Consider the following 17,478-nt stretch of genomic DNA (forward strand, 5'->3'; position numbering starts at 1 on the left):
TATAATGCTATGAAAGGTTACATGTTGGTGCTTTTTACTGAATTAATTTTGTTAGCTTTTGAAAATATTGAATCAGTTCTTTGGTTAATTGTTTTCATTTGTAGCTATTTTTTTACTTTGCACTGCTTTATAGCAGCCATTCAGATTTATTGACATAATTTTTAGTAAACATTGTCAGTTAACAATTTAAAAATCCTTTAAAATCCTTTAAAGATATTATCACTGACATCACATTATCTGACCTTTTCCGCTTGACTCATACACATACTAGATATTACAAATAAGGGAAAGCATGGGACCTATGTTTCTTTGGGCCTGGCTTACTTCACTTAATATCATTTTTTCCAAGTTTTTCCATTTCCTAACAAATGGGGCAATGTCATTCTTTCTGATGGAGGCATAGAATTCCATTGTGCATATATACCACATTTTCTTTTTTTTTTTTTTAATTGTATTTTATTTTATTTGAGAACATACTGTACAGAGGGGCTACAATTACATGGGCAGGATAATGCATACATTTCTTACCAAGCATTGCAGCCTCCTCCTTTGTTTACCCTTCACTTCCCTTCCCCACCTCCCCCCTCCCCCCACCCAATTTTACCCCCCTCCCCCCACCCAATTATACCCCCCTCCCCCCCCACACCGACATTGTAAAGCTATACCACATTTTCTTGATCCATGTGATGTCAGGAAAATGAACCCTTAGATGTGTATTTTAATGTTTTTTTTCTTTCATGCCTGTGTTTCTAAAGCATTTATAAGATTATCTCTTTGTTGCTTTGTATGTCCCTCCCCCACAGTATAACCCCTGCTTTCACTATATTTGATGTCAGTATAACTTGTGGAGGAGATGGGGAAAAACCAGTTGTTTAAGGATACAGGTGGACCTGTTGCAACAATGAGAAGTACAAGTTGTCATGTCCAAAATGAGCTTTACAATGTCGGTGCGGGGGGGGGGGGGGGGGGGGGGGGAGGGGGGGAAGGAGAAGGATTGGGATTGTGGGGGAGGGGGGAGGCCGGGAAGGGATGTGAAGGGTAAACAAAGGAGGAGGCTGCAATGCTTGGTAAGAAATGTATGCATTATCCTGCCCATGTAATTGTAACTCCTCTGTAGAGTATGTTCACAAATAAAATAAAATAAAATTAAAAAAAAAGAAAAGTAACAAAATACATGGATATGAAAAAAAAGATATTATCACTGAATATATTAATTTAAGAACTCTAATGTAACAAATATATCTATAAATAGTTCCCAGGAGAAAAATATCCATGTTGTGGCTACCTTTTATTTCAATCTTTGATTATCTAAGCAAAGACCATCTTGTTTGGAATCATCAGAAGAAAACTAGTAGCTTCCATAAAAGACATATCAGCACAGTTGAGCATGTACCTCTGATCGGATTGTATTTAACATGAAGAAACACTCACCTTTCTAATACTGAGCAAGTCAGCATGAACTTGGTTTACCCCAATTGAAACTAGACGTCTCTTTGTTCTGATTTATACATAACATTCAATTAACCATACAGAGATGACTGGTTTTGCAAGATATCCAGGATACATTTTAAATTCAAAACCTTTCATATTAAAATGTCATTCTTAGGGCTTTTGTCTTTCCACACTATCTCATTCATTACTCCATATTTCCTGTCAGAGTGCAGAGACAAAGGGCAGAAATACGGAAATTCAAATCATGAGAAAAAGTATATGGGATAAGAAAAGAAAGGTTGAGGGCCAAAGGATTTACATCATTCAAAACCTTTGTCTGGCCACCAAACTCATTTAGAATTCAGTTTTTCAAGGTATATGCATATGTCATCTTAACTTATCATTGGCACAGGTTACATTTTACATTAAATCTTTGCTGGTGAATATTATCCTAGATAGACTACATTTAGAGATGTCTGTTGGTACTTCTAGTTTTTCTCTTAATGTACTGCAGTGACCATTTGACCATTTATATAACCTTTACTTTGTCTTGTCCAGAAAGGCAAAAAGAACAATCAGCCTTCATATTTATCACTCTACTCAAGGTGTAATAGTAATTCTTATGATCTTGGTTGTATTTATCTCATTTTCTAACCTCTCATATATGGCTAACCACCTCTCTTTCCACTTTCATGGTCTGAATTTCTTCCTCCAGAAAACAAACTATGTCTTTGATTGCCATTGCTCTTTTTCTTCTGCCTCTCCTAGTATAATCTTTGTCCTTCTAAAATTCTATCTCATCACTCCTTTCTTCTGATTGAATGTGCTCCCAGATTCATGTTGGGTAATTTCCTAATCTGTGGTTGACAGGGATGGATCCAGATATTGTGTGACTAGGAACTTTAACATAAGAGAAAAATTTCTTTCAAATAAAACCAATGTAATATACAAAGATAAAATTTCTAGAACTCATCCTAATACTTTGGAAGGATTTAAGTCTTGTGAGAAACTCTGCCCAAGCAGATTCATTCATATTATTTTTAACAAGTTCTTGCAACCTTTAGGGAACCAAATTCAATTCTGAAAAACCAGAAGGTAGCTGCAGTTCTATCTATAAAATTGCAATATACACGTGTATATTGCACGTACTCTCAGAGATTCATAATGTCTAATTTTAATCTGTATCTCTAATATTTCTATCAGTTGTACTCATAGCCTCTATTGCCTACCAATAAACATTTCAACTTCTCCATTAGCATTGACTGCACATTAACATACTAACATAAATACAAACATTCCACTTGAGCTGAATTATACACAGAACTGAATTAATAGTATTTTCCTAGAAGGCCACTTGATTCTTAGCCTCAGAGCCAAGCATAGTAGTCCCCTATTTCAGTACAATGATACTGCCAATCATCCAGACTAGAAGTGTAAGGTCTTATATTACTCCTTTGGAAGGCTTTAAGCAATGAAGAGATTATGATTCCTTTGCCAATAGACAACCACAATAAAAAATGACCTTACAAAAGGAAGTCCAAATTAGTTCTAGTGTTCCTATGACAATTTACTTAAATCTTTAAAAATAATCTTATTTCTTATTAACCTACATACTTGTGTCATTTACAAAGTTATATAGCCAGACACCAGTGGCTGATGCCTGTACTCCTAGCTACGCAGGAGACTGAGATCTAAGGATAATCACAGTTCAAAGCCAGCCTGGACAGTCTTACTGCAAAATTTTCATATATAGTAGGCCTAGGCTTTGCAAATTATGCTTGTAATTTACCTCCTGCCCTATGTGTGAATTATTCCCCTTAGTCTCTTTCCTTCTCTCCTTCCTCCCTTTCTTTCTCCCTCCATCCCTTTCTTTTTTTAATTCAGGGAATTAAACCAATGTCTTCAGGCATGCTAGGCTAGTGCTCTACCACTGAGCTACATTCCCAGCCCAATCCTTATTTTTGAAGACTCACTGTTACGTTTCCCCTACCTTGTAATATGTACTCTGCATTTGCCGGGCAAAGTTAAATGTCCCTCCTTCCTTGTTTGCATTAAACTACTCTATATATGAGAGCTTAACACAACCATTGGATTATTATTTCTTTTTACATACCTATCTCTCTTACTCATATTTGAGACCCTAACAACAAAAATTGTATCATATTCATTCTTGCATTGCCACTACATGCCTGCATACTCAATAACTGTTTTTCAAAGAACACCTACCACGGACAAAACTTCATTTTTCCCTCAATCTCCACAACATTTTCTGAAGTAGGTCATATTATTGTTGTTTTATAGATGAGAAAAGTGAGACTTTGGCAAGTAAAACCATATACCCAAGGTTACACAGTTGGCACATGTCAGAGTTAATATTTGAACCTAGGCCCCACTATGTCTCCAGAACCTAAACTTTTAATAGTTAACATACTTGTTACTTAGGGGCATTTAAAATGAAATCAGATCTGAGTTCTAGTCTTCAGTAAATGTTTAGTGATTCAATGGAGGCTACATGAAAACTGGTTTCTTTCTTAATTTTTTAATACTAAAATGTCATTATAACCCCCAGAAAATTCTATGAGCATTGGTCATTTATATTAAATCTCAGCCCAATTGAGTCTTGGCTAAGCTTCTGATTAGTTCTATCTAGGTCGGTATTTGCAGAAAATAAGCCCTAACAAATATCACTTTCTAAAAATATCTCCCACATTCTATCAGAAGCTAGAATAAGGTCGTCGCAAAATACTGGCTGTACAACAAACTGTCAACACATGGCCTTAGAAACCTCTGACTATACATGAGTTCATGTTGTAACTCTTACAACCAAATATGTTCTTCAGGGTCTCTCATACTGATATTTTTAACTATTTTACCGTCCTGTAAAGGAAGAAACGTTCCTTTAGTTATCTACATTTACCTTTACACCCCATCTCAGAATTCTGAATTTTGTCTAGTGGCAAGAGTTTGTCTCATTTAGAATAACTTCAACCTCTTCCTTAAATATTCTCTTCACTACTGGCCTAAGGTTCTCAAACGTCCCTCTAATTTGGGGAAAAGTTTTAAAGGAGAGCTGCCAGAGCCCTATTTCTAGAAATTTGGAGTGTCAGATTTTGGGTAGATCTTGGCATCTTTTATTTTTAAAATGCCTCCACCATTTCACTTGTGGAATTAAGAACAACTTTAAATCCTACTACTAAGCAAGGGCAACCACTATTTGAATAATCCTGGCACAAGTTCTTTATTTTTCTGCATCCCAAACCTTTATACCTAGGGGAAGCGAGAACTAGGCTTCCTCTCATTATACTCCAATTGTCCATTAGTGCTTCTGTATTTGCCTACAGAATCCTCTCTTCTTGAGGTTAGTCACTTTGTTCTAGCCATACATATGAATCCATTGAAGACTGTGGCTCTCAGTCTTCCTTCCTATGCCCTATTCTTGCATCACTCTGTGAAACAGAAGGTGTAAATGGACACCTCCTTTATCCTTAACACTATTGAATTTTTAGCTCTCTTCCACTTCTGTAATCTACTCTGTATGCTGTCTTTTAAATCAATTGTTCTCAATCAAGGCTGAGAGTTCCACTTTCAAAGGTCTACATAGAATAGTCCATGTCAGGATTTCTGAAGGTAAGAACTGACAGATTAGTTTTTAACTTTGTAGAGGATTATAGCTAGAGCAGAGAACCATGACTGCTCTATACCATTTCATATTCCAGAATAACACTTTCTCTGAAGTATTCAACCCTGTTTCTCATGCTCTGAGTTCAGCTTCCTATTCCACTAGCCTTCTAATTCTTCTAATCTCTATTCCTCTACTACCAATTCTTTGAACTCAACTAAAGTGTCATTCCCTGGAGCTTTGTATTTTCAGCCACTTTTTGGTCTCTCTTCTGGCCTAGACTCTTATGATATATCATGTAAATGGCTCTGAAGTTACTGTTCAAGAAATTCTCACCCTTGAGCTCCTCTTGTAATTGTTCTAAAAAAAATCTACCCTGTCAAATGCAACCATGAAATTTCTCCACATCTACAATAAACTTGCTACAATTCTCTAGAGGGGAAAGTCACATAGTCTTGTAGAATGATGTTTATTATAAGGGTCACATACCTTAGTTATGCCACTAATGGTTCCCACCAATATTGTCCTCATTGCTTACCAAATTTCCTCCCTTCTACCTTCATGAAATATTTCAGAATTTCACCACTTCATTCAAATTCCTGTTCTACTCAATCTTTTTCTTTCGGTATATGGCCTTTTAATTCACTAAGAAACATGGAAACAACTCATTGGGCATTTCTCTGGATTGATGTCTCTCACTCATGTGTTTATCCTCACAAATAGGATTTTTTTCTCCTTCACTTCCACAAGAAACAGGTCCCTCCTTTAATCTGAGATGTATTCCTCCACTGGTGCTCCAGATCCCAGTCCTCTTTCCATGAGCCGCACTCCACCAAGTAGGTCCTATTTCTTCTTGTTCATTCTGTGTTCCCCTCTCTATTGGCACTTTCTATTAGCCATAAGAGATGAGCTGAATTCTCTCTAGTCCTTAAAAAGTAAAACCTCTTTCTTCCTATTTTCATTAATGTTTTGCTGTTATAATCCCTCAGCATTTCTTTTGGACTAAACTTCTTTTGTTGTACTTTTGAGACACAGTCTTGCTATGTATCCCAGGTTGTCCTGGAACTCACTATGTAATCCAAACTGTTCTGGAACTTATGTTTCTCCTGTCTCTGTCTCTCAAGTGCTGATGCTATATGGCATATACCATCATGCCTGGCTTAAGTTAAACTCCCTGAAAAAGCAGTTTTGACTTCTGTAGTTCTCACTCCCCAAACTACTACAACTTCCTGAAGTTATAAAATTATCACCTCTTTGGGGCTGGGAAGGTGGCTCAGTGGTAGAGTGCTTGTCTTACATGCATGAAGACCTGGGTTCGATTCATCAGCACCAAATAAACAGGAAAAGCCAGAAGTGGCTCTGTGGCTCAAGTAGTAGTGCACTAGCCTTGAGCTGAAGAGCTGAGGGACAGCGCCCAGGCCGAGTTCAAGCCCCATGATGGAAAAAAAAATAAATGATCACCTCTTTGATCAAGTACTACTTTTCAACCCTTACAACCATTCTTTCTTGATTAAAATTGACTCAGTTGAATGCATACTTCTTGAAACTGACTCCTGTCCACTTTATTTATCACAACTCTTCTCTAAAGTCTAATCCTAAATTTCTAGGTTTTCCCTCCCAATAACATTTACAAGAGTCTCTTTCTGTTGGCTCCTTAAATAGTATTCTCCTGGAGTTGTTCTAGATCCTCATCTCTTCTTTGGATCAGCTCTTCATCTGGTTTCAATCACTGTCTATGTTAGTACTTCCAGTCATGCACTCTCAGCTGGATCCCAGCCTCCATGTAATGAACTAACTATGGAAAATCTCTCTTCAATGGCTTCATAGGCTCCTCATACTGAGGAGTTAAGTAACTAACCATGGCTTTTCTCCCATCTGAAACAACATGAAATTACAACCCCCCTTTGTTTCCTGGCTCTCTCTTCACTATTTTCTCTTCTTATAATCTGATTCTAAATGTATCCTCTGCATTTCCTTTCTGCACTTCTATTTGGTAAAGTCACTATCATTTCTCTCCTGCACAACTCTTACATAGCATCATCTTCCTCCCCATTACTCCCAGTTTTTGCACTTGATATTCTAAACTTCTTGTAGTTAAATTCCCCTAACAGTTTATCATGCCTAGTGCCTTGAAAATGAAGATGTTGCACTTTTAACTTGGAATTCTACTCATTCCTTACATGGCCAGATGTTTGTTTTTAAATTCACCCCAGTACAGCAGTCTTCTCTTCAGGGAAGCCTTTCCTAAATAACCATCCCTCTTTTTAACCTTGAATGGATGTCCCTCTTCAGTTATCACTTCTGATTTGTACTTAACATAGTAAACTCTAATCATACATTCATGTGGCTGTTTCTCTTACTAGGCTATAATTTTTCTAAAGGCAGGGACTGGGACTTATTACCCTCTATACTCTAGCATATTACCAGATTCAACATTTAATGAGTAAGCAAACGAACAAAGGAATGGATGAATGAGTGACCTACACTATGTGTAATGAGACGCAACATATGAAGAAAGGACATGCATGCTTATTTGATATAGCATGTTCAGAAATAAGGAGACAGTGATCCCGGCCCATCAAGAAGGTCTGGATGGTGGGGAAATGTTTTAAAGTTACTTTGTAGTTAAAATGATTAGAATTCTTTGTGTTCATTCAGACATATCTCTTGCCAAGTGCTACTTTGATGCTCAATATATTGGCAGTTTAGCTGGTCAAGGTTCAGGGTGTGCACAGCATCTAATTCTCCCCTAGATGAAATCCCTGGATGGTGTTATCTTTTCTTTCTGGAAGCATTTTAGAGACCTGACACATGGATCTTCCTTGTTGTAGGAGTTCCACTTGTCATCTTCCCCTAAAATTCCTGGAATTTTTGTTGTGTCATCTGATCAGATGTCATATGGTCATGTCCCCAATTATTTTTAGAATACTTTCTAGCTCTTTGAAAACAAAGCATGAAGGAAAAGGAAAGAAATGACAGGGGATGCCATAGACAACACTTTCATGCATAAATCTGGCTTAAAACACAACATTACCATTTGTAAAAGCAATTGAAAGTATGAAGAATTTTATGGTATATATGGCATAATTAGAAAGCAACACTTCAGTTATGTTAATACAGAAAGGTTAAACCAAAATATAAAGCATATTTTAGATGTAGAAATAATTTTTCCAAGGACCATAAACAAAGCCTGGATAGTTGTTTGAGGGGAACATTTCACAACCCCACCTCTAGGGAACACTTACTATTTCACTTAGCTCCTTCTCCTTCAGTCTGTAGGACAATTAGTAAATGTACATTGAATTATGAATGTAATGGCAGGTTGTTATAGATGATTTTGAGTAATATTTTAAACTTGCAAATCAATTGTAGGAATGTGCTTGGCAAGTAAAAAATGACAACTGATACAACCAAACCAAAGAAAATAAAGTAATAAATTACAAAGAACACAATGTTAGTCTTCCATTATAAATGCATGTCAAAGGAAATCAAATCACAGAACCCTGTTGTAGCTAGAGTTTACTTAAACAGGGAGTACATGAAAAATGAGATGTGAAACATGGGTAGATAGAAAAGTACAAGTGTGAGAAGACAAGGGTAAACAGAGAACAGACCTGGAAATCACAAAGGAGAGAAAGGCAAAATTGGAGACAGTGATGAAGAATGTGCTGGAAAAAAACTGAGCAGGTGAATGATAGAAGTATCCCTGACTTGATGCCTGTAGCTCATGCCTATAATCCTAGCAACTCAGGAAGCTGAGATCTAAAAATCGCAGTTCAAAGCCAGCCCAGGCAGGAAAGTCTGTGAGACACATCTCCAATTAACAACCAGAAAACTGGAAGTGAAGTTGTAGTTCAAGTGATAAACGACCAGCTTTAAATGAAAAAGCTCAGGTACAACACCCCAGAAACTGAGTTCAAGCCTCAAGCTGGCAAAAAAAAAAGAAATGGAAAAAAAGAAAAAAGAAAAGAAGATGTACCACTAAAGTCCACATCCCATGATGGAGGCAGGCTTCGTGATGATTGTCATTTAACTTAGGCTATGAAAAATGAAGATTGAGTGTGGAATGGAGAAGATCTGCTTACACTTAGTGCAGCTGTTACTTCTAAGATAATTCACTGGACACTTATAGTGTGTGTGTGTGTGTGTGTGTGTGTGTGTGTGTGTGTGCGCGCGCACGCGTGCATGCGTGCATGTGTGTGTGTGTATACATTTCCTATTAACCATGTGTGTATTACTTCTACAATAAATCAGCAATCTGAGGAACTTTGCCTTCTATAGAGAATTCCATACAAAATTCAGCACAAAACCAGACACACAAAAAGAGACACTAAGGCAGATTGTTATGTCTTTTAAATTGAGATAGTTAATAAATTCAATCTGAACTCAAAAATTAACCCCCCAACAACAAATCCTCAAAGAAATAACTGCGAAAGACTTAAAGAGAAACTTCTCTGAAGAAGAAAGAAGGATGGCCAATAGACACATGAAGAAATGTTCAACATCCCTAGCCATAAAAGAAATGCAAATCAAAACAACATTGAGATATCACCTCACTCTAGTTAGAACGGCAAAAATCAAGAACTCTAACAACAACAGATGCTGGAGGGGATGTGGACAGAAAGGAACCTTACTTCATTGTTGGTGGGAATGTAAACTTGTTCAACCACTTTGGAAAGCAGTATGGAGGTTCCTCAAAAGACTTCACATAGAACTCCCCCATGACCCAGCAATCCCACTTTTGGGCATTTACCCAAATGTTTACAAACAAGACCACACTAAAGCTACCAGCACAACTATGTTTATTGCAGCATTATTTACCATAGCTAAGATATGGAACCAACCCAGATGCCCCTCAGTAGATGAATGGATCAAGAAAATGTGGTATATATACACAATGGAATTCTATGCCTCCATCAGAAAGAATGACATTGCCCCATTTGTTAGGAAATGGAAAAACTTGGAAAAAATGATATTAAGTGAAGTAAGCCAGGCCCAAAGAAACATAGGTCCCATGGTTTTCCTTATTTGTAATATCTAGTATATGTATGAGTCAAGCGGAAAAGGTCAGATAATGTGATGTCAGGAAAATGAACCCTTAGATATGTATTTTAAAGTTTTTTCTTTCATGCATGTGTTTCTAATGCATTTATAAGATTATCTCTTTGTTGCTTTGTATGTCCCTCCCCCACAGTATAACCCCTGCTTTCACTATATTTGATGTCAGTATAACTTGTGGAGGAGATGGGGGAAAACCAGTTGTTTAAGGATTCAGGTGGACCTGTTGCAACAATGAGAAGTACAAGTTGTCATGTCCAAAACGAGCTTTACAACGTCGGTGCAGGGTGGGGGGGAGGGGGAAAGGGGGGGAAGGAGAAGGATTGGGATTGGGGGGGAGGGGGGAGGCTGGGAAGGGATGTGAAGGGCAAACAAAGGAGGAGGCTGCAATGCTTGGTAAGAAATGTACGCATTATCCTGCCCATGTAATTGTAACTCCTCTGTACAGTATGTTCACAAATAAAATTAAATTAAATTAAAAAAAATAAATTCAATCTGTGCTCAAAGTCAGCATACAGCTTAGATCTATACATTGGCTTGTTGTAGCTATATCTCTATCTTATGGTATTCTAAGAAGTCCTTTAATGTAAAGAAGGAGTTGGAAAGCACTTTCAGAATTAGGTTTGTATCAGAGTTGCTGGTATTGGAGGGATTCCTGGAAGACACTCTTCTTCCACATCTGTGGTTTGGCACCTCAAGCTCTCTTCCTCCTTTCCTTATTGCTCCACGTATTCTCCGTAGATGTAAACTATAAGCACATCTTACTATATATTCTTGAAACCAAAGAATATGTACAAGTAGAAGGATATTTCTGGCATAGGCACAAGGGATAGTTAGGTTATCTATAACCTAATATGCCTCAATATTCCTATTTCATTCTGTGAAGGACATGGAAGGATATAATAGTATTTTTAAAGCTTTGTACACATTCTATGGATAATAACCTTCATTTTCCCAAAGATAAGCTTCCTAGTGAACTTGTTTATTATAGTTGGGTGGTAGGTACTCTCAATGCTTTGTTGATTTCTGTAACTAACAGGCTGCTAGTTAGTGTCCCACAAAGATCTCTTACAAAATATTGTCTTTATAAGAATGTAATAGACCTAGTGTCAATCTACAAGGGAAGTGAATTAAATTCAAGAGTGTTGTGTCATTTTTATTTTTAATGATATTCTGTTGAATCTTCTGATTTTTGGGTCACAGATCACACTGTTTCACAACTCTCTTCCTAATCCTTCCTTATTCTTGAGTATGATTAAGTATCCAGAATAGTTCTTCCCATGGCTACAGTAGCTCTGTAGGTGTTGTCAAAGAAGTAAATACTCCTCATGAAGCCAATAGACACTGAGGGACTGATTTCTGCCTGTATTCTAATCTGTGACACTTCTGCTCTGTACACAAATATCTTTCTTGAGGTTTAGAGTATGAGAAGGGATACATGTGAACAGTCTTAACTCCTGGATCTATGAGATGCATGCTGTCTCTTATATAGAGGAAATTGATTTATTTTTTTCATATTTTTGATAGAATGCTATTATATGAGCTTTAAAATTAAATTTTCCAATTGGAAATACTTAAAAATACTATGGAGGGCAGGGAGGATTGAGTGGGGGGTGGGAGGGGAGGATGGGAAGGGATGGGAAGGGGAAACAAAGGAGGAGGCTACAATGCTTGATAAGAAATGTACTCATTATCTTGCCCATGTAATTGTAATCCCTCTGTACAATATTTTCACAATAAAAAAAATAAAAAAAATACTATGGAGGAACTGCAATGGAAATTTTGGGTTTACAATACGTTTTATTGTTAGCTTTAAGTATGTATGTATGTATGTATGTATGTATGTATTTGTTGGTCATGGGGCTTGAACTCTGGGCCTCTGCACTGTCCCTCAGCTCTTCAGCTCAAGGCTATCACTCTACCACTTGAACCACAGTGCAACTTCCAGTTTTCTGAGTGGTTTTTGGAGATAAGTGTCTCACAGACTTCCCTGCCCTGTTTTCCAGCAGCGATCCTCAGATCTCAGCCTCCTAAGTAGTTAGGATTAAAAGTGTGAGCCACCAATGCCCGGCCGTCTCTAAGTATTTAAAGAAATCGATTATGCAGAGTGTGTGAGAATTATAAAAGAAAATTCCATTTAGCATATTTCTGGTTTAAATGTAGTATTTGGAGCAAAGCACACACTGATCTGAGCAGAAAAGGGAGGTGCATATTAATGAGGAATACTGGATTATGAATGAATTTGTGGAAAGGAAATTATAGGAAACCTTTGTGTTCTATTTCAATGGGATTATTTACTATTTCAATTTATAATCATCAAACACTACTTTTTTAATCCAAACAATTTTTAAAAATTGGAGAAATAATGATTTCCTTTTTTTCTGTTTTTGGTGCTGGTCCTGGGGCTTGAACTGAGCCTGGGAGCGATCATTGAGCTTTTTGTGCTCAAGGCTAGTGCATTACCACTTGAGCCACTGCTCCACTTCCAGCTTTTTGGAGGTTAATGGGTATTAAAGAGTCTCACACCTATAATCCTAGCTACTTAGAAGGCTGAGATCTGAGGATCTGGGCTCAAGGCCAGCCCTGTCCGGAAAGTCTGTGAGATTCTTATATCAAATAAACCACCAGAAAACCGGAAGTGGCCATTGTGCCTAAAGTGGTAGCGCACTCGCCTTGAGCTGAAGAGCTAAGGGACAGGGCCCAAGCCCAGAGTTCAAGCCCCACGACTGACAATAAATAAATAAATAAAAATAAAAATAAGAGTCTCTCAGATTTTCCTGCAAGGACTGTCTTTGACCTTGATTCTCAGATCTCACCCTCCTCCGTAGCTTGGATTACAGGCATGAGCCATCGGTGCCTGGCTCTTTCTTTTTCCTAAATTTTTCTATAAAGACGAGTTATTTCCTGTTCATATGATGGGCCCTCAAGAGGAAAATGTTGTAAAGACAAAGAAATTATCACTATTCTAATTGCTGACTTATGTAAGTTTCGCCTACTTCTGTAAAAACTCTATTTGGCCATATTCCATTGAGGAAAACCTTTTTTCAAAACAAGGTAAGTTGCTTTTATCTTCTGGTATGCAGTACAGTATTCGCACCTATTGGACTAGGAGTTGGAAGTTATAAATTCTAGGTTTGTACTGCTTTATTATTAAGTTGCAGGGCAATCTTTTGGGATTCAGTGAGCATCTCTGAGCTGCTTTCTCTAAAATGGGAATGCTTACCCTACTTCCATCACAAGAGGGTTAGCAAAAAAACAATATGAAAAGTACTTTAAATACTGTAATATCCCCATAACAGCCTTCCCCAAATACATCCTCTCAATTACAATATACTAAATAACAAGATGTCTGTGCCTGTGGAAATATTAATCTGCAACTTTTTGAAAACGGTGCTTTCATCACATGAGTAATGTCTGTGGCATATAACTCCCAAGAAAGAATTAAATTGGGCCATTTTAGACATTCACTTTCTTAGTATATCTTTTTATTCCATTAGTAAATACCAGAAACATCATTGGAAAAGCTTATTGTGGAAAGGTCTATTAGACTGTCCAGTAGAACTTGCTAAAGTCCTCCAATTGAAAACCCAGAAAATTTCACAGCACCTAATTAGTCTATCTACAATTTCTTCAATATCTAGTTCTATTTCCTCAGGTAATACTATACCTATTTCCTCCTGCATGATCATCAATGATTAGGAAAAACAGCATGTTCAGATGAGAACTCAGTGCTAGCAGATGCTATGAGAGCATTGCCAAGCCAAATTCATGGGCTGGATGTTCTGTGAGGATGATGAGACAGAGGAAGTGACAGGAAGTGATAGTCCCATGCAAACTCATTAGTCATTTGCCCTACACACATATAGACATCCATCAGCCTCTGTTGTATCATCTTCAGAAACATTCAGCAACAGTGTTTATTCTGGAAAATAATTAGGAAGTCACTTCCTATTTATATTTTTTCTACTCAACACAGACTTGTTCCATTCTCATTTATGTCCAAATCACATGTGCAACAATTTCAATGGAAAATGTGTCACAACAAAAGGTAAGATGAGGCACTGTACTTTCTAGATACTTCTGATCACATGAGCAATTATATAGGGTCCAAGTCTGAGAAGGAGAAAAGGTGTCATTTGCTTTAATAAAGAAAGTTCACTAGCAAATTTTCTTTCTTTGCACACATCATTTTAATGTTTGATATAGTATTTTCCTTTGTTCCTATCCATCGTCTCCATTGTCCCTAGTGTGTAATATTCCTTTCAAAAACTACTTTTTCTCTACTATATTCTATACTTCTCTGTAATTTGATGATCTGATGGTTTTAGTGAGCTATATATTTTTGCCAAAGTACCATGTTTATTGGCCTGGAAGAAGCCTGAGCCTTAGTAGACAAAGAGAGTGCTTACTTTCTTCCTTTTCCACAGGAAAATTCTAGGAGTGAAGGATTAAAGGGGAAGCTCTCTCCCGAGGCACAGCACTGACCCCAGAGGACAAACCAAAAGTCCCAAAGAATAGGGCAGTGATCTCTAATGAGCACTGTTTGTTGAGCTGTATGGGCTCCATTTGGAGAAACAAGCACAATTTGGAATGCAAACACAATTCAGAATGCATTTGACTCTGACATTCAGATTTTTGATAAATGAAACCTCCATTAATGGACATGCCTACCATTATTGGACAAATTACAGTCACTAACTAATGCAGATCCCCCAAAGACCTTCAGCATCACCAAAGAAAGATGGCATATTGTTATTACACTAAGTACATTTTATTTTGCATTAATTAAATAAAAATTAGTAATGTGTGTTGACTGAAACATATGGATAACATGACTATAAGGGATGGCTGGGCTTTAAAAAATATAATTGTTGCACAGCAGTGCTTCCTTCTGTGTATGATATAGAGGAAATAATACACTCTAAGAATTAGAACAACAATATATATTCAATACAGTAACAAGTTATATAGTATTATGAAAAATTTCACATTTATGAACACTTGCAGTTAATGCCTCACCTCTTTAAAGCTAGCAGGATGTAAGCCTATGATGTACACATACCAAATGATAATCTAAGCCCCAAAACACTTAAATCAAGTGTTAGCACATCGCTATTGCCAATATTATCATCTCTACATTTGTTTAAAAAAACATGGAAAGGGTTTCTTTCTTTCTCTATGGGGCAATGAAAAAAGTATTCTTTTCTGAAATTCAGATCTATTTAAAGCATACTATAAGTTTCTTAAGGAAAATTGAAATCCACAAGTGGCTTCTGATGCTAGAAACATGACTGATCAAGTAATCCCATTGTCCTGTTGCAGGTAGTATAGTGTACGAGAAGAATAGAGCCTAGAGTCAGAGAGAAGTGGGAGGTTTCTTCCTTCTGTCCTTTGCTATCTATGAGGACAGAGGGTTTAGGCTGTTTAATTAAATATTTTCAGCATACACCACACCATTGGTAAAAAGGGGGTAGCATATACTAACTAAAGGGATTAACACTGAATTATTATAGTTCCTGATACACTACTTGGCACCACTAATGTAATTAAATGGCAAACACAACCTGTTTTTCCCTTCTACACTTCTCTAGCAGCTTACCTCCCAAATCCCTCTGAATTTCCCATAAGCAAAATGTGCATGAACTATACTCTCTAAAGATATAGCCTTTCATATTTCATACAACATTACATGTCCTCCAGACAAAAACCTAATACTGAAAAGAATCACAGACACAAGACATATGAGCATATGAGACATAGACAGCACGTATTATAACATTCAAGTTCACCTGATTCTTTCCCATATGTTCTTCCAAGTTTCAAGTCTTTAAAAATAATACTTTTGGGGGCTGGGAAGGTGGCTCAGTGGTAGAGTACTTGCCTTGCATGCCTGAGGCCCTGGGTTAGATTCCTCAGCACCACATAAGCAAAAAGAAAAAAAGCCGGAAGTGGCCCTGTGGCTCAGTGGTAGAGCGCTAGCTTTGAGCTGAAGAGCTGAGGGACAGCGCCCAGGCCCAGAGTTCAGGCCCCACGACCGGACCCCAAAAAATAATAATAATAATTACTTTTGGAGGCACTCTGCTATATTCAAAATCCTGGCTGCATCTATTGCCTCATTGCCTTTTGATTATTGGATTTTTTATATTTAAGTGTTTATTAATGTGCTTACTCATGCATGCATTTATTCCCTACTTTGTTCCAAAGTGGATTTCAGGTGGCTTATAAGAACACACAAAACATAATATGATTTTATGTGTATATATATATATATATATATATATATATGCAAACCAGATTAGAAAGGAAAGGAAAAAAATAAAAAGTAGTAGCATAAATGAAGCATTGAAAAACAGATAATACAAACTACATCTATATCATGGATTCTCATTATAGTTGCTATGCATGGGCCACATGTTTGGCTTCAAGCTTTCTAGTAGTAAATATAAGAGAAACTTAATCAGACTCATGCTTCACAAAGTCCTTAAAATATAATTAGAACACTTGTTTAAGATGTCCTTTTCCTGGTCTAAATCCTGAAAATGTTTTTATAAGTAAAGTATTGTTCTGCCTCCAAGATCCAGCCCTTGGAAGAGTTTCTCACAAAGATAGACATTCAGTATGGAATTTTATCTACTACTTCTTACTTTTCTTCTACCTATATCTTGAAGCTCCATTTGCTCAATGAAATATGGTTACTAAAGTGACTCTTAAAAAGTAAACAACATTTGTATGTTCTTCCCCCATGGTATAACCCCTGTTTTCACTGTATTTGATTTCAGTGACTTGTATCTTGTATATACATTTTTCTAATTTGGGGAGGGCAAAAGAAATAACAAAATGTTGAAATAAGGATACAGGTTGACCCATTGTAACAATGAGAAATACAATATACTATGTTGAAAATTAACTTTACAACTTTGGGTAGGAGGTGGAGAGGTGGGAAAAGAAGGGATGGTAGGGGAAAACAAAGAAGGGGGTAATAATGCTAGCATTAAATGTACTCATTACCTTACTCATGTAACTGTAACCCTTCTGTATAGTATCTTTACAATAAAAATATAAAAAAGCAAACAACAAAAAGATACTCATTTCTGTATGTAAACAAAAATGTTGAAAGTGCTTTAAAAAGTCCTTTGCCATCACCAAAGCAGATATTTTCTTTTAAGTAATGAAATAGACTCTTTGACATTATTTATGATGACAAAACTTAGGAAAGGATCCCAAATATCAAAAAGCCAGAAATGGTTAAACAAACCACGATGCCACCACAATATGTAATGATACACACCACCAAAAATAACATATATACTTTAAATGAAGCAAGACATCACCATAAAATGCTGAATAGAAGAGCAGAACACAAAGCTCTA

At 36.9% G+C, this 17,478-nt stretch overlaps 1 protein-coding gene across 7 annotated transcripts in view; it reads right to left on the reverse strand.

The window, feature by feature from the left end:
* Positions 1-17,478, reverse strand: part of Pak3 (p21 (RAC1) activated kinase 3) — a 270,788-nt gene that overhangs the window by 76,225 nt on the left and 177,085 nt on the right. The gene's annotated exons all lie outside the window — the stretch shown is intronic.

This window comes from Dipodomys merriami, unplaced genomic scaffold (genome assembly GCF_024711535.1).
Source record: "Dipodomys merriami isolate MVZ:Mamm:240054 unplaced genomic scaffold, mDipMer1.0.p SCAF_3, whole genome shotgun sequence".
Taxonomy (NCBI): Eukaryota; Metazoa; Chordata; class Mammalia; order Rodentia; family Heteromyidae; genus Dipodomys; species Dipodomys merriami.